The following is a 19,921-nucleotide window of genomic DNA, read 5'->3' as shown; positions in this document are numbered from 1 at the left end:
GTACCACTCACTTCTTCTTGCTCTGTCTTGCAAGCCTGGTAGGTAACACTGAGAATACACACTTACACACACACACACACACACACACAAATACCCAATCAACTGGCTACTTGCAATAACTAAAAAAAGAAAAAGGAATAAATAATTCCAGCTATCCTAAGTTTGCATTTTGATCTTCAGTTACACTTTGTATTTAGCACTCCAACAGCAAGGAACATTGGAGGATCAGCTCCATGAGAGTTTCATTTACCAAAAAAAATAAAAAAATAAAAAATAGCTGATGTATAGTTTGGTTTACATTTTTTACCTTCTTTTTAAAATTTAATCCTCCTAATAGTATCTGAGATAAGAAATTATCTAAATATAAATTTTGGAGACTTGAAAATGAGTTCTGGAGCCAAGAGATGATTTTTCCAAAATAGCAATGATAGCAACTGGTTTGTACTTACATCTCTTTCATCATTTTGACCAAGAATTTCACAATTACAGAACTTTACTGCAGAAAATGAGACTCAGGAATAAACAGGGCTAAAGAGGACTTTGCAGAGGTCAAATTCAAATTTTCTTCCTTTGAGGAGATAATAAGTGACTTTTTCAAGGTCAGTGAATGATTCAGAACTAGGGCTCATGTCTCTAGAATTCTTTATGCCAATTGATGATATTGGCTACTTGCATTTGTTATCTTAACAAAATATTTATTCCATCCACTAAAAATCATTTGGGTAACTTTCAAGACACTCACTACCTACAGACTAAGTGTTGTAATCTTAAAAAAAAAAAATGATTGAAGTGTAGTTGGTTTACAATGTTGTGTTAGCCTCTGCTGTACAGCAAAGTGAATAGATCCTTTTTTTTTTTTTTTTTTTAATTTCTTTCCCATTTAGGTTACCACAGAACATTGAGCAGAGTTAATGTAATTTTTCTTTTTTTTTAAATTTATTTATTTTTAATTGGAGTATACTTGTTTTATAATATTGTGTGGGTTTCTGCCGCATATCAACATGAATTAGCCTTAGGTATGTCTCCTCCCTCTTGAACATCCCTCAAACCCCATCCCACCCCTCTAGGTTGTCAGTGAAGTAAGTCAGAAAGAGAAAAACAAATATCATATATTAATGCGTATATATGTATTTACATATATAGTATATATAATATGTATATACTATATATATAATAGTATATCACACTATTAAACACATGATTGTAAATATATTTATTATTAATGCATGTATATATATATAATCTAGAGAGATCATACTGATTAACCTATCTACAGTGCAGCAATTGAAATGTAGACATAGAGAACAGACTTGTGGACACAGTGGGGAAAAGAGAGAGTGGGAAAAATTGAAAGAGTAACATTGAAACATATACATTTATTCTAAGTTAATGTAATCTTATGAGGTGTTTACTTAATGATTACATCTTTAACAAAATAGTTTCATAAATTTTCAGTGAACCTATCTTGCTGCTGTTATTGGCATAGCAAAATCTTAATCTCCGTGTAGCTGGTTAAGGAGGTATTACTATAAACCATATTAAAAGTTATCCAAGCACTTGAAACTAAATTGATTCCTATGCCCCTCAAATCACCAATCTTGAAACAAAATCAGAAACTTGGCAGAATGAGCTTAAATTCTTAAGTGAAAAGACTCAAACATCCCAATCTGAACTACAGACCTTTAAAGCTCTCTCAGGAGTTTTAATTAAGGATAATGCTGTTCTCTTCAGGGAAGAGAGACACACTTTAAAACTTTATGGGGGAAAAAAAAAAAAAAAAGCAATAGATCTTAAATCCATGTGAGAACTCAGAAAGAAATACTACATCCTAATCCTACTTCTATAATTGAAGCTATTTTGAAGATTTAATTCTCAGTCCTCCCTTTTTGCCAAAGGCTAATGCTTTTGCATGCCAATGATAAGGTTCAATACCCACATGAGCTCAGAGATGTCTTCCTTGGGGCTTTAGGAAGAAATGCTGTAGAATAACATAGAACTGCCTCTATTATACTAGGAGGAATTATGTATGCACTATAAAGTGCTTTCTCCTTTTAATTATCCCCTTGCTTTTTATTCAAAGGTCCCGGAGCCTTCTCCCAAAGAGGCACTATTTCACCTTAGACAACCCTTTCCATTCTCATCGACTGTGATTTCCTTGTCATACCACTGAATAAAAAGTAAAACAAAAATAAATTTTAAAGAATTATTACATAAGACAATACAGTAGACCAGACTTCACCAACAGTACAAAACTGGTCCAGAGCTATGTTGTATGTATCATGGAGTATTAGAAAATATGGTATTTAAAAATTTAATAGTTAATATTTAAGATAAAGGGTACTACATTAAAATAATTTGAATTTCCAGTTTTTTCTTAAAATCTCAGAAGATCTACTCATATTGAGTCTATGTATTTCTGTGTAGAATCAATAGCTTCTACATTTGGTGGTCTGCAGTGACTCTAATTCACCATTTATCCCAATCCTTCATATTAATTCAAACATCTTACTATGTTTAAGTTTTTTTTTGTTTGTTTTTTTAAATTTTATTTTATTTTTAAACTTTACATAATTGTATTAGTTTTGCCAAATATCAAAATGAATCTGCCACAGGTATACATGTGTTCCCCACCCTGAAACTTTCTCCCTCCTCCCTCCCCATACCATCCCTCTGGGTCGTCCCAGTGCACCAGCCCCAAGCATCCAGTATCGTGCATCGAACCTGGACTGGCAACTCGTTTCATACATGATATTATACATGTTTCAATGCCATTCTCCCAAATCTTCCCACCCTCTCCCTCTCCCACAGAGTCCATAAGACTGTTCTATACATCAGTGTCTCTTTTGTTGTCTCGTACACAGGGTTATTGTTACCATCTTTCTAAATTCCATATATATGCGTTAGTATACTGTATTGGTGTTTTCCTTTCTGGCTTACTTCACTCTGTATAATAGGCTCCAGTTTCATCCACCTCATTAGAACTGATTCAAATGCATTCTTTTTAATGGCTGAGTAATACTCCATTGTGTATATGTTCCACCACTTTCTTATCCATTCATCTGCTGATGGACATCTAGGTTGCTTCCATGTCCTGGCTATTATAAACAGTGCTGCGATGAACATTGGGGTACACGTGTCTCTTTCCCTTCTGGTTTCCTCAGTGTGTATGCCCAGCAGTGGGATTGCTGGATCATAAGGCAGTTCTATTTCCAGTTTTTTAAGGAATCTCCACACTGTTCTCCATAGTGGCTGTACTAGTTTGCATTCCCACCAACAGTGTAAGAGGGTTCCCTTTTCTCCACACCCTCTCCAGCATTTATTGCTTGTAGACTTTTGGATCGCAGCCATTCTGACTGGTGTGAAATGGTACCTCATAGTGGTTTTGATTTGCATTTCTCTGATAATGAGTGATGTTGAGCATCTTTTCATGTGTTTGTTAGCCATCTGTATGTCTTCTTTGGAGAAATGTCTATTTAGTTCTTTGGCCCATTTATTGATTGGGTCATTTATTTTTCTGGAGTTGAGCTGTAGGTGTTGCTTGTATATGCTCAAGATTAGTTGTTTGTCAGTTGCTTCATTTGCTATTATCTTCTCCCATTCTGAAGGCTGTCTTTTCACCTTGCTAATAGTTTCCTTTGATGTGCAGAAGCTTTTGAGGTTAATTAGGTCCCATTTGTTTATTTTTGCTTTTATTTCCAATATTCTGGGAGGTGGGTCATAGAGGATCCTGCTGTGATGTATGTCAGAGAGTGTTTTGCCTATGTTCTCCTCTAGGAGTTTTATAGTTTCTGGTCTTACATTTAGATCTTTAATCCATTTTGAGTTTATTTTTTGTATGGTGTTAGAAAGTGTTCTAGTTTCATTCTTTTACAAGTGGTTGACCAGATTTCCCAGCACCACCTGTTAAAGAGATTGTCTTTAATCCATTGTATATTCTTGCCTCCTTTGTCAAAGATAAGGTGTCCATATGTGCGTGGATTTATCTCTGGGCTTTCTATTTTGTTCCATTGATCTATATTTCTGTCTTTGTGCCAGTACCATACTGTCTTGGTAACTGTGGCTTTGTAGTAGAGCCTGAAGTCAGGTAGTTTGATTCCTCCTGTTCCATTCTTCTTTCTCAAGATCGCTTTGGCTATTCAAGGTTTCTTGTATTTCCATACAAATTGTGAAATTATTTGTTCTAGTTCTGTGAAGAATACTGTTGGTAGCTTGATAGGGATTGCATTGAATCTATAAATTGCTTTGGGTAGTATACTCATTTTCACTATATTGATTCTTCCCATTCATGAACATGGTATATTTCTCCATCTGTTAGTGTCCTCTTTGATTCCTTTCACCAGTGTTTTATAGTTTTATATATATAGGTCTTTAGTTTCTTTAGGTAGATATATTCCTAAGTATTTTATTCTTTCCGTTGCAATGGTGAATGGAATTGTTTCTGACCACAATGCAGTAAGATTAGATTTCAATTACAGGAGAAAAACTATTAAAAATTCCAACATATGGAGGCTGAACAACACTCTGCTGAATAACCAACAAATCACAGAAGAAATCAAAAAAGAAATCAAAATTTGCATAGAAACAAATGAAAATGAAAACACAACAACCCAAAACCTGTGGGACACGGTAAAAGCAGTCCTAAGGGGAAAGTTCATAGCAATACGGGCACACCTCAAGAAACAAGAAAAAAGTCAAATAAATAACCTAACTCTACACCTAAAGCAACTAGAAAAGGAAGAAATGAGGAACCCCAGGGTTAGTAGAAGGAAAGAAATCTTAAAACTTAGAGCAGAAATAAATGCAAAAGAAACAAAAGAGATCATAGCAAAAATCAACAAAACCAAAAGCTGGTTTTTTGAAAGGATAAATAGAATTGACAAAGCATTAGCCAGACTCATCAAGAAACAAAGGGAGAAAAACCAAATCAATAAAATTAGAAATGAAAATGGAGAGATCACAACAGACAACACAGAAATACAAAGGATCATAAGAGAGTACTATCAACAATTATATGCCAATAAAATGGACAACATGGAAGAAATGGACAAATTCTTAGAAAAGTACAACTTTGCAAAATTCGACCAGGAAGAAATAGAAAATCTTAACAGACCCACCACAAGCACAGAAATTGAAACTGTAATCAAAAATCTTCCAGCAAACAAAAGCCCAGGTCCAGACGGCTTCACAGCTGAATTCTACCAAAAATTTAGAGAAGAGCTAACACCTATCCTGCTCAAACTCTTCCAGAAAATTGCAGAGGATGGTAAACTTCCAAACTCATTCTATGAGGCCACCATCACCCTGATACCAAAACCTGACAAAGATCCCACAAAAAAAGAAAACTACAGGCCAATATCACTGATGAACATAGATGCAAAAATCCTTAACAAAATTCTAGCAATCAGAATCCAATAACACATTGAAAAGATCATACACCATGACCAAGTGGGCTTTATCCCAGGGATGCAAGGATTCTTCAATATCCCCAAATCAATCAATGTAATACACCACATTAACAAATTGAAAAATAAAAACCATATGATTATCTCAATAGATGCAGAGAAAGCCTTTGACAAAATTCAACATCCATTTATGATAAAAACTCTCCAGAAAGCAGGAATAGAAGGAACATACCTCAACATAATAAAAGCTATATATGACAAACCCACAGCAAACATTATCCTCAATGGTGAAAAATTGAAAGTATTTCTCTAAAGTCAGGAACAAGACAAGGGTGCCCACTTTCACCACTACTATTCAACATAGTTTTGGAAGTTTTGGCCACAGCAATCAGAGCAGAAAAAGAAATAAAAGGAATCCAAATTGGAAAAGAAGTAAAGCTCTCACTATTTGTAGATGACACAATCCTCTACATAGAAAACCCTAAAGACTCCACCAGAAAATTACTAGAACTAATCAATGACTATAGTAAAGTTGCAGGATATAAAATCAACACACAGAAATCCCTTGCATTCCTATACACTAATAATGAGAAAACAGAAAGAGAAATTAAGGAAACAATTCCATTCACCTTTGTTTAAGTTTTATGTACTTTTGAACTTTCCACATCTGCAGTAAACTTTTATGCATGTGGTACTTATGCATGAAATATTAGTGGTTTGTACAATCTGCAAGCAAAACTTAAGGTCCAAGATTTTAACTGATATGTCAGTTTGCTGCAGGAAGGAGGTAACTTTATATTCACTGTATTGAAGTGTAAAGCAGCATGTCATTGAGGTAGAGAGGGCCCCTTTCCAATCTCTTCATCTCATTTCAACTTCATCTTTCTCAACTTTCCATTGAAAAGACAAAGACAAATAAATAGATGTTAAACAGTATTTTTTACTTTGAAAATGATCACTTAGTATAAAGTAAATTTAAATTCTCACAATAGAAAACAAGAGATAATAAATATATATAGAATAATGTTTAATAGTGTGATATTGTATTCATCAGTCCAGATGAAATCATGTCTAGTATTTTTGCCATAAACATCTTTGCTGTAAATATTTTTACCTCATTGGCCATAGGGACTTCCCAGGTGGGCCAATAAATAATTGGCCACAAAGGACTTCCCAGGTGGCTCAGTGGTAAAGCATTCACCTGCCAGTGCAGAAGATGTAGAGGACACAGGAGACATGGATTTGATTCCTGGGTCAGGAAGATCCCTTGGAGGAGGAAATGGGAACACCCTCCAGTATCATTGCCTAGACAATCTCATGGAGAGAGGAGCCTGACAGGCTACAGTCCATGGGGTCACAAAGAGTTGAACATGACTGAGAAACGGAGCCCTGAATTGGCCATAAGACAATTTTGCTATGAAAGATATCTGGTTGACAATTTGGTGTGATAGTTTGGCTTGAACTAATTGAAATGTATTAGCACTGATGGCTTTATTGAACTGACAGATCACAATGGTTTGCTCCAAGAGTTGGTTAATTATTTTGAAACTCATTAACTTTCAGAAGAATGAGGCTGAGGGTCCCAAAAACACAAGGTAGAACTTACATTTCCTATAAAACTTTGAAATGTCTATCATAAGACATGTGACCATATGTCAAAAGCAAATACCACTGGAGAAGGCTTTCACAGTGCAATACAAAGCTGTTACAAATGTGCATCTTAGTACTTGGAAACTGATGCCTCTTTTAATGAAAGAAGAAATTTTAGTGAACCAAAAAAATGTATGATGCCTAAGGAGTGAGACAGGAGACAAATGGGCTCCAGGCTCACTCCTGTCTGTGCTTTGAGATATACACGACATTATAGAAATAAGAACAGAAGCAGGGTAAATAATTGGACTTTGAACACTTTAAGATAACAGTTATGGCAGGAACATAGAGAGGCTAAACCATGTTTAAAAAATCAACATGTCATATCCTTTTCCATTCTTGGGGAAAGGGAAACACTGCACATGTGCAGAAAGGTTCCTTGGGGTCAAAAAGGCAGGGACCTCAAGATCATACCAAGTCTTACCATGTCCTCCACCCCCTAGATGCTCTTGCACTAAAATCCATCTTGGCTGAGTGATGTGTCCGTACCTAGCAGAAGGTCCTGAGACAAATTAGTGACAGAGCCAAAACAAGACAGGTAGCCAAAAGAAAAACAAAGATGTGGAAGTTTACCGCCTTATGAAGGATTTAAATTTCTCAAAGGCACAACTCTTGCTCAGTTTGCCTGTGTTTTTTTTTTTTTTTTCTCCACATGTACTTTGCTTTTCTAATAAATGCTTACTTTCCCCTCTACTTTTCAGCCTCCTCATCAGAATTTTCTCTATAAGGCAGACAAGAACTAGAGATTTAGACTCTATCTGTTGCCCCTGTGGTCTAGTGGTTAGAATTCCTGATTTTCAACCAGGCAACCATTATTTGATTCTCAGTCAGGGAACTAAGATCTCACTTCCATGTGCTGCTCTCTGCAAGCTACCACTCACTGATGCCTGTATCTGAATTCAGGAGGAGACAAATCAACAAGTAAAAAAAAAAAAAAAAAAGTAGTAGCCTATGAATGAAAGACTTCAAGAACAGCACTTAGGTACAACTCACAAAATAAAATCAGTTACTTGGGCAGCACAGCATGAATTAACACACTTCTAAATATATTCAAACTATTTTATCTTTCTATTTTTTTCATGTTTCATTATGTAATTTTAACATCTCCCTTTTAATTTTTGTTATATTTTATCTTTTGCTGAAAATTTGCCTTATGACCGATTAGTTAGGAGGCTTACATATTTGGACAAAAATTCCTACTGCAAAGATATCTAAAATAGTTTTATGTATGGTTAAAGTACATGACAGAAGTATAAATACATAAAACAAGATAGAAAGTCCAGAGATAAACCTATGCACCTGTGATCACCTAAACTATGACCAAAGAAGGCAAGATTATATAATCATGGAGAAAAGACAGCCACTTCGATGAGTGGTCCTTTGAAAACTGGACAGCCACATGTACAGAAATAAATTAGAACACTTTTGTGACATGATATGTGAAAATTAGCTAATGTAAGGCTGGACACTATAACACTCTTAGAGAAAAACATTTGCAGGACACTCTTTGACATAAATTGCTATAAGATCCTTTAAGACCCAGCTCTTGAGTAATGAAAATAAAAACAAAAATAAGCAAATGGAACCTAATTAATCTCAAAAGCTTTTTTTTTTTTTTCCACAGCAAAGTAAACCATAAACAAGACAAAAACAACTCTCAGAATGGGAGAAAAATATTTTTAAAAAGAGCAGTTGATGAGGGATTAACATTCAAAATATATAAATAGCTCAGGCAATTTAATATTTTAAAAAATAATAAACTGAACAGAAGACCTAAATAGATATTTCTCCAAGGAAGACATAAAAATGGCAAAGAGGCATATGAGAAGATGCTCAACATCACTAATTATTTGAGAAATGCAAATTAGAACTACAATGGGATATCACATCACATCAGGCAGAATGGCCATCATAAAAATATCTACAGATAATAAATACTGGAGAAGGTTTGGAGAAAAGGGATCCCTCTTTCATTCCTATTCCAATTCCAGTAATTGGTATTCCTATTCCAATTCCATTACCAATTCCAGTAATTGGTAGGAATGTAAACTGATATAGTCAGTATGGAGTTTCCTTTAAAAACTAAAAACAAAACTACTATATCACACAGCAATCCTACTTCTGGACATATACCCAGATAAAATAATAATTCAAAAAGATGCATGTACCCCAATGTTCATTGCAGCACTATTTACAATAGCTAGATATGGATACAACCTAAATGTCTCTCAACAGAAGAATGAATAAAGAAGTTGTGGTACACATACACAATGGATGGATCCAAAGTCTGTCATACAGAAAAGCAAGTCAGAAAGAGAAAAACAAGTATCACATAATATTTCTTATAAGTGAAACCCAGAAAAATGATACAGATGAACTTATTTGCAAAGCAGAAATAGACATACAGATATAAAGAATAAGCATATGGATACTAAGAGGGGAAGAGGGGATTGGATGAATTGGGAGATTGGAATTGACATATATACACTGGTGGTGGTGGTGTTCAGTCATTAAGTCATGTCTCTATAAAATAGATAACTAATGAGAACTTACTGTATAGCACAGAGAACTCTACTCAATGCTCTGTGATGACCTAAATGGGAAGAGAATCCAAATAAAAGAGGGGATATATATAATATAATATAATATATATATATATAGCTCATTCACTTTTATGTACAGTAGAAATTAACACAGCATTGTTAAGCATTTATATGCCAATAAATACTAATTAAAAAAATTACAGATGCTCCCCACTTATTGAAACTTCCCTTTACACCACTCCACTTTTACAAAAGACCTGCATTATTAGTTGTTTTTGTTAAGAGAAAGAAATCCAAAGATGATATTTGCTTTTACCTAAAAAGACAAAAATCAAAAGTAGCAATCAGTGTTTGTTTTGCAGCAAGTTGTTATAAAGGCAGCATGTACTCCAAGCATTGAGAGTGGCACAGCCAAACTCCTTCTCCAGGAACCACACCAAACAACTCAGAATCAAGTTTATAACTGTGTCTGTGGGCATCTGTGCTTTATCCAATTTATTTTCTGTATCCATTAACAATATGTGTCCTAGGATAATTGCTTCTTCTTTTTATGTCTTTTCAGCTTAGGGAAAGTTTCATAGGAATGCTTTACTTTCAGATATTGGAGAAACCTGTACCTAGAAATAATGACACTACCATGGACATTTTGTTGAAAAACTGAAAAAAAAACCAAACACCTATATTTATAATACATGCAATCAATGTCAGAGCTAATGATAAATAGTTCATCAAGTGAAAAAAAAAACCTTAAGAGTAAAATGAAATTGTACTCAACTTAGGTTGGTGTATATAATGCAAAAGAAATATATAATTCTCCCTAGTAATGAGGTTTTCGAAAACTCCAAAGGACTACATAAATACTCCATAAATTGCTGAAGCTAAATGTGACTAATCTGGTCCTATTTCAAGTAAAATGTAATTGAAACACTTTAAAAAGTCTTTGCTTCACATAATTTGTTCAATTACAGGATATATATTTATTGAGTGACTATTATATGATAAGCATTTTTGTTTGTTTGTTTTATGAGTCATACATTCTAGTGGGAAAGATGGACATTAAGCAATCACACAGATAAAGAAATTTCACTGAAAGATTAATGGTTACCTAGAATTAGGGGTGGCAAGAAGAGTTGGCAAGAATAGATAGAAGAACTGTACCAAAGGAAAAAAAAAAAAAAAAGGTTTTAATGACTCAAATAGCCACTATGGTGTGGTCACTCACTTAGAGACAGACATCTTGCACTCTGAAGTCAAGTGAGATGTAGGAAGCATTACTAGTGACAAAGTCCCTGAAAATGACGGAATTCATGCTGAGCTATTTCAAATCCTAAAAGAAGATGTTGTTAAAGTGCTGCACTCAGTATGCCAGCAAATTTGGAAAGCTTTATAGTGGCCACAGGACTGGAAAAAGTCAGGTTTCATCACCATTGCAAACAATGATAACAGTAAAGAAGGTTCAATCTACCTTACAATTGCACTCACTGCACATGCTAGCAAGATTATGCTCAAAATCCTTCAAGCTAGGTTCAACAGTATGTGAACCAACAACTTCTAGATGTACACATTGAATTTAGAAAAGCCAGAAGAACCAAAGATCAAATTGTCAGTAGCCACTGGATCATAGAGAAAACATGAAAATTCAAAATAAAAAATTCTACTTCTGCTTCATTGACTATGCTGTGCAGATCACAACAAACTTTGGAAAATTCTTAAAGAAATGGGAATACCAGAACGCCTTATCTGTCTTCTGAAAAATCTTTATGCAGGACAAGAAGCAACAGTTAAAACCAGACATGGAACACTGGATTGGTTCAAAACTGGGAAAGGAGTATGTCAAGGCTGTATTTTGTCACCCTACTTATTTAACTTATATACAGAGTACATCATGCAAAATGCTGGGCTGGATGAATCACAAGCTGGAATCAAGATTGTCAGGAAGATATCAAGGACAACTTCAGATATGCAGATGACACCACACTAATGGCAAAAAGTGAGGAGGAACTAAAGAACATCTTGATGAAGGTGAAAGAGGAGAGTGAAAAAAAAAATGACTTAAAACTCAGCATTCAAAAATCCAAGATGATGGCATTCAGTCCTATCACTTCATGACAAATGGAGGGGAAAAAATGGAAACAGTGACAGACTTTATTTTCTTGGACTTCAAATTCACTGCAGATGGTGACTGCAACCACGGAAATAGAACAAACAAACAACAAAAAAAGCTTGCTTCTTGGAAGAAAAGCTATGACAAATCTAGACAGCTTTTCAAAAAGCAGAGACATCACTTTGCTGACAAAGGTCTGTATAGTCAAATCCCTGGTTTCACCAGTAGTCATGTATGGATGAGACAGTTGAACTATAAATAAAGCTGAGCGCCAAAGAGTTGATGCTTTTGAATTATGGTGTTGGAGAAGACTCTTGAGAGTCCCTTGGTCTGCAAGGGGATCCAACCAGTCAATTCTAAAGGAAATCAGTCCTGAATATTTGTTGAAAGGATTGATACTGAAGCTGAAGCTCCAATACTGTTACCACCTGATGGGGAGGGCCAACTCATTGGAAAAGACCCTGATGCTTGGAAAGATTGAGGGCAAGAGGAGAAGGGGGTGACAGAGGATAAGAAGGTTGGATGGCATCACCAACTCAATAGACATGCTTTTGTCTTTGTTCAGTTGCTCAGTCGTGTCCTACTCTTTGTGATCCCATGAACTACAGTACACCAAGCTTCCCTGCCCTTCTCCCAGAATTTGCTCAAACTCATATCCATTGGGAGGGATTAGAGGGTCTCTTGAAGAGATATTCTCAATGGACACAAGCTTGAGCAATCTATGGGAGATAATGAAGAACAGGGAAACCTGGCATGCTGCTGTTCATGGGGTTGCAAAGAGTCAGACAGAACTTAATGACTGAACATCAACAACAAGAATTAAGGGAATGGAAGAGGGGCATAAGTGTTAATTATCACTGCATTGCTTTTTGAGATAATGTGACAATTACAAAATTAGATAGCTATGATGCTTACCAAATTCTATTAAAAAAAAAACAAACAAACACTGAAAAGCACACTTTCATGTTGATGTATGGCAAAACCAATACAATATTGTAAAGTAATTAACCTCCAATTAAAATAAATAAATTTATATTAAAAACAAGAAAGAATACCAGAACAAAAAAAAAGATAAAATTTTTGTCAATTACATCTAAAAAAAAAAAAGCTGTTATTAAGGGGAAAAAAAAAGGATCATGCCTCTTCATGACTCAAAACTTACCTTCCAGGGATATTTGCCAAGTTTAGAAGAATATAATGAGATATTTTTATAGCCTTTGGGACCCAGATTTTAAAAGACTCTATTTCTGACCCCAGTTACTGCCATACTATGTCTTACTAACTATACTCACAAGCCATCCTGTTCTCTAAATACCAAAATTATTCTTGCCTTAGTGGGCTTCACCTTTCTCTTTCTCTTCACTCTTTTTCTCTTAACAGTCCTGGAAGGCCACTACCTTGGGTAATTTCAAAGTCCATTCTCTTTTTTTATTAAAAACTTTATTTTATTGAGAAAAACTTAGAGCTAACTTTTCTTTTTTTATATAAGAATGAAGTTTATTTTATTTAATTTTTAATATAAATTTATTTATTTTAATTGGAGGTTAATTACTTTACAATATTGTATTGGTTTTGCCATACATCACCATGAATCCGCCACAGGTCCTCCTCTCTCCTCCCTCCCCATACCATCCCCCTGGGTTGTCCCAGTGCACCAGCAGAGCTAACTTTTCTAAACCTAATTTCTCTAACTATTCTGTCCGTCTATTTATCCATATGGGCTTCCCTGGTGGCTCAGATGGTAAAGCATCTGCCTACAACACAGGGGACCTGGGCTCAGTCCCTGGGTGAGGAAGATCCCCTGGAAAAGGGAATGGCAACCCACTCCAGTACTCTTGTCTGGAAAATTCCATGGATGGAAGGAGCCTGGTAGGCTACAGTCCATGGTGTCGCAAAAAATTGGAGACGGCTGAGCAACTTTACATTTACCTATATTTATCTATGTTATTTGATTTCTTTATTTCTATAACTCTAAATACTTGTTAATATTTAATATATAATTTTGTTTGTATGTGCTTCCAGGCTTCCTTTTTATAATGGGATGAAACCTCAGTTTTATATAATTATCTGGCGTCATCTTTTTAAATTAGTAAATGAAATCATGAATAAATTAAATATGCTGAGTATTTTTTAAAATAATAAATTTATTTATTTTAATTGGAGGTTAATTACTTTACAATATTGTATTGGTTTTGTCATACATCAACATGAATCCCCCACAGGTATACACATGTTCCCCATCCTGAACCCCCCTCCCATCTCCCTCCCCGTTCCATCCCTCTGGATTGTATGCTGAGTATTTTAAGCATGATATTCAACTTTAAATTTTAGATTTCTCATTTGTAAAATGTGAATAACAGTACTCTATGTTTGAGGATATATTATGGTTAAAAGTAGTAATGAGTGCAGAATACTTGCCGCATCTTCTGTTAACTATCCTAGGAGATAAGCATCCAAAACCAAATTTTCTCTGTAGAAACTAGAGACATTTTGAATTTTATCACATTTTCATAGGCATGATCATGTAAAGGCACTAATAATTTGCCTTATCTTAAAATATCTGTACGTACTTAAATAACAACAAATGAAATAAATAAGATTTTTAAAAACTAAAGTAAAAAGCAAAGGAGTCATTTAAATATAAGATACTTTGAGATCTTGAAGGCCTATATTAGCATTTTTCTGAATTGCCTCAGTTAATGTCACAATAGCCCCTGGAATAATAGGTTACTTGTCCCACAGTATTTACTAAAGGAAAGAATTATTCAGGCTTGCTGATTTACCCACAGAAATATTCCGCAGAAAAAAGATGAGTTCTGTACCAATTTTAAGCTGTCAACATCTGAAAGAGTGTGCCCAAAGGAAAGCACAAAAGCTTAACACCTGAAAATTCTCTAAGTTTTCCTGTTTTTAATTAAAGTAATAGCAATGGTGATGTGTAAATTTTCCTCACAATGATTTTTTAACTTCAGTTTTAAGTAAAAGAATACCAAGTAGACAAGAGTCAGGATATGTTCTTTAAAGGGGTATCTAAATAGGTCAATCATTTAAATTATGAAAAGAGGAACTAACGTGTTCATAGTAACTCTGGCCTTGAGGATTAGATTGAAGAACAGACAGATCACATGTTGTCATGGAGATTAGAGTGTTACAGGAAATACTGGCATTAAACCAAATGGCAAAAAATATAAAGATGAATATAGATTTAAAAGCATTATAGGCTAGGGAGAGACAATAGCAACATTTAGATTCCACCAGGAAAAAAAAAAAAAAAAAAAAGGCAATCCTGCAGAATTTAAATTGTAATGAGATCAGCTTTCTTTGAAGGAGTGAAATTTTAGCCAAGTGAAAGCTACCATTCAGTCATGACAGACTCTTTGTAACTCCATTGACTAGCCCGCCAGGCTCCTCTGTCCATGGGATTTTCCAGACAAGAATAATGGAGTGGGTAGCCATTCCCTTCCCCAGGGGATCTTACTAACCCAGGGCTCGAACTCCGGTCTCCTGCATTGCAGCCATCTGAGCCACCAGGGAAGCCCTTGAAATTTGGGTAAAGACATACAGATTTGGTTGGAGATAGCCAGGAAATGTGAGGGAGCTTTGAGAATGAACTTATGTTCAAAAGAAACAAGATACACATGCTCCTGACAGAAGATCTAATCAGACGTATTTGACTGAGAAACTGATCTGAAGTGGGCAGTAGACAAGGACCAGGCTTGTTAACGTGCTAATGTTCTTTCTTTAGAAATCTATCAATTTATTAGGTTAGAGGTGAATTTGCTTCTACTAGGGTAGAGAAGGCAGTGGCACCCCACACCAGTACTCTTGCCTGGAAAATCCCATGGACGGAGGAGCCTGGTAGGCTGCAGTCCATGGGGTCGCTGAGGGTCAGACAAGACTGGGCGACTTCACTTTCACTTTTCACTTTCATGCACTGGGGAAGGAAATGGCAACCCACTCCAGTGTTCTTGCCTGGAGAATCCCAGGGACTGGGGAGCCTGGTGGGCTGCTGTCTATGGGGTTGCACAGAGTCGGACACGACTGAAGTGACTTAGCAGGGTAGTCATCCAAGGGATAGAATTGTATAGACTGGAGATTTAGAGTTGGCAATGGCAGAATGTGAAGGACAAGAAAAATGAATCAAAAAGCATTTAAATGTATTTACTTGGAAATATGTATAGTGGAGACTCTTGTGGGTATCTATGAGACCACCTCTCCTCTATAAACACAATCCAAGACTCTAATTTGGATCAAGAACCAATATCATTGCAGCTTTTCCAACAGACTAATAGTAATAATAATATATAATTGTTTGCATGTTATATTGGACTATAGGTCCTGCTTCTTAGCCATTGTCTCACTTATCCTTTAAAATAGTACTTTGGAAGAATTATCATTATGTCCACAAGCTTATGGTGGAGAGTGGATCTTAGAGAGGTCACTAAACTTGTTAATATGGCTGAATCTTCACCCTAAACCATGCTTGTCTGATTCAAAAGCCACTATGACACTAGCTTTCAATGCTAAATCAACATATATGTCACCTAAGGTGCTAGATAAAATACATATTCTGAGATCTCAAACTCAGTTTTCTGATTCTATAGGTCTGAGTTTGGGTCTAGGATTTTTTTGCTTTTAATATACACACCAATGGAGAAGGAAATGGCAACCCACTCCAGTACTCTTGCCTAGAGAATTCTGTGAACATAGGAGCTTGGTGGGCTGCTGTCCATGGGGTCACACAGAGTCGGACACGACTGAAGCAACTTAGCAGCAGTATACACACCAAAACGAATCTGATGAAGACCATATTTTCATAACAGATATTCGGGGAACAAGTGGGCATATAAGGTAAAGCATTGCAAGCCTACATTTCTGTAGCACTCTAAATTCGAATTGGAAAGCTGCCTGCATTTTACCTTGTTTTAGGAAACTACTCCAGCCTGTAAAACTTGTCTTCCAATGCTGTAATCTGTAGAAGTATATTAGTGTCCAGGCATCTGGGAAGTACAGAGGTAAAAGTTTCAATGTTCAGGTTACTCTCATTGATTTTCTTAGAGGATATTTTGTCTCCTGAGAGAGCAAGTTTAAAAGCAATGGGAAGAAGGAAAAATGGATTCATCACTGTGTTAGAAAGAATACCTTTCAAATAATCAATAGTTACATGGAGTAGACACAGAATATAAATTCTGTCTTGTATTACTGTTAGCACATTCTTTTGCTCTTTGATGTACCTTCATTCTCACATCCAGAGGTTGTCTGTGCTGTAAACTGGGATAGAATCTAGAGGTATTGTAGTGTACATTCATGTCAACAGCTTCTCAATTAGATGAAGCTTTCTATTTATTTGACACATTGGTAATATAAATTGTTGCAAGTAATAATAAATGATGTGTAAAGTGTTTTTGCTCTGAACAAATGCAATCAGTAATATTCCAGAATATTGCTTTCTCAGTTGACAAGCCAATTCTTATTTTGTGCTTGAATTCAATAACTCAATCATCATTTTAAACCACTAATACATTCTAGAAGTACAGGGCAAGAAGACAGGATAAGAAGAGAGGACAAGAAGATAGGATTTAGAAAGAAGACAGCTTTCGAAAACATTAATGTTTAAACAAAATTTTTCAATATCTGAGCTTGTTCAAACTCATGCATGTGATTTTTTTCTACTTTGTATCATCATATGATAGCAAAGGAATACTACTACTACTACAAATAATACAATTAAAAATAATAGTGGTAATATTCATGCATATATTCCTACAGCCATCGGTTATCTTCCTGAGAATGGAAACAGTACACAATGATGAACAAAAAGGAATACTGAATTAGTATAAATTTTAAAACACTCAATTTCAAAGAAATAATTGTGAAATTAAATAAGATTCAACTGGGCCATTGTTACCAGAATAAGACCTGTCTTCTTTGAAAGACTACAAAGACACTGATAACTGTAGATAACTGTTACCAGGATATAGAGGATGACCATAGAAACACAGTCACCAAAGGGGTTAAGATAAGTGTGTGTTTATCCATTCACTTATTTTAGAGTTGAGGCCTATGGTGATGATTGGGAGGCCTAACCTATCTCTGCTCTCTGAGTCATTCACCCATGTACATATTTTCTGTTTGTTAGGTTTTCTAAGCAAAATATTAACCCCAATTTAGTCCTCACTGAGAAATAATTGTGACATGAATACAAGCATTTTGAAATGAGCATTTGACTTAGAAAATTTGAAAAAAAAAATGGGGAAATTAATTTTACTAACATAAAAGCATTATAAAAGACTTCCCTGGTGACTCAGAAGGTAAAGAATCTGCCTGCAATACAGGAGATCCAAGTTCAATATTTGGATTGGGAAGATCCCCTTGAGAAGGGAATGGCTACCCACTCTGGTATTCTTGCCTGGAGACTTCCATGCACATAGGAGTCTGATGGGCTACACTCCATAGGGTCACAAAGAGTCGGACACTACTGAGTGACTTTCACTTCTTTTTTTTTCCAAAAGCTTTATAAAAGCACTAAGAACATGACAACAACTTTATGGTAATTTTACTACAGAAAAAAAAAAAGTAACTCACTCTAGAGTAAATTCTAATGCCTTTTAGAATGTCCCTGACATTATTCCTCTCTTTGGACTTCATCAAAATTATTAATAATGAAAATTAAGCAAACTCTATAACATTATATGAATGTGTAATAATTTTATTTATTTATATTCAGAAATCGTTTGGAGCCTACTACCATTTTGATGTATAATTATCAGGGCAGCCCAATCATATACAACAGTCGAAATGGGCAAAGACATTGCAACCTATAGATCAATGAGTGCAGTGCAGTTCAGTCATTCAGTCATGTCTGACTTTTGCAACCCTATCGACTACAGCACACCAGGCTTCCCTGTCCATCACCAACTCCTGGAGGTTGCTCAAACTCAGGTCCCTCGAGTCAGTGATGCCATTCAACTGTCTCATACTCTGTCATACTCTGTTGTCCCCTTCTCCTCCAGCCTTCAATTTTCCCAGCATTAGCATCTTTTCTGAGTAGTATGGGAGCTTCAGCTTCAGCATCAGTTCTTCCATTAAACAGTCAGGACTGATTTCCTTTAGGGTTGACTTATTTGACCTCCTTGCAGTCCAAGGGAATCCCAAGAGTCTTCTCCAACACCACAGTTCAAAAACATCAATTTTTCAGTTCTCAGGTTTCTTTCTTTATAGTGCAACTCTCACATCCATCCATGACCACTGGAGAAAACCATAGCTTTGACTAGATGGAGCTTTGTTGGCAAAGTAATGTCTCTGCTTTTTAATATGCTGTCTAGGTTGGTCATAGCCTTTCTTCCAAGGGGCAAGCATCTTTTAATTTCATGGCTGCAAGTCACCATCTGCAGTGATTTTGGAGCCCAAAAATAGAAAGTCTCTCAATGTTTCCATTGTTTCCCCATCTATTTTCCATGAAGTGAAGGACTGGATGCCATGATCTTAGTTTTTTGAATGTTGAGGTTTTTGTTTTTGTTTTTTTTTTTTTTTTTTTTTTTGCTGGAGAAGACTCTCTATTATATTAGTATTATTTTAGCTAATTTATTTTTATGAAGAATATTTGCTTTACAGAATTTTGTTGTTTCTGTCAAACCTCAGTATGAATCAGGCATAGGTATACATATATCCCCTCCCTTTTGAACCTCCCCATCTGACCCCTCTAGTTTGATACAGAGCCCCTGTTTGAGTTTCCTGAGCCATACAGCAAATTCCCATTGGCTTTCTATTCTACATATGGTAATGTAAGTTTCCCTGTTACTCTTTCCATACATCTCACCTTCTCCTCCCCTCTCCCCATGCCCATAAGTCTATTCTTTATGTCTGTTTCTCTATTGCTACTACTGTTACTGCTACTGCTAAGTTGCTTCAGTCATGTCTGACTCTGTGTGACCCAATGGATGGCAGCCCACCAGGCTCCCCCGTCCCTGGGATTCTCCAGGCAAGAACACTGGAGTGGGTTGCCATTTCCTTCTCCAATGCATGAAAGTGAAAAGTGGAAGTGAAGTCGCCCAGTCGTGTCCGACTCTTTGCGACCCCATGGATTGCAGCCTACAAGGCTCCTCTGTCCATGTGATTTTCCAGGCAAGAGTACTGGAGTGGGGTGTCATTGCCTTCTCCATAAATAGCACCTATTGCTACCCTGTAAATAAATTCTTCAGTATCATTGTTATAGATTCCAC

Source organism: Bubalus kerabau, chromosome 9 (genome assembly GCF_029407905.1).
Source record: "Bubalus kerabau isolate K-KA32 ecotype Philippines breed swamp buffalo chromosome 9, PCC_UOA_SB_1v2, whole genome shotgun sequence".
In the NCBI taxonomy this organism is placed as follows: Eukaryota; Metazoa; Chordata; class Mammalia; order Artiodactyla; family Bovidae; genus Bubalus; species Bubalus kerabau.
The sequence above is the reverse complement of the archived record's forward strand: the minus strand, read 5'-3'. Positions refer to the sequence as shown.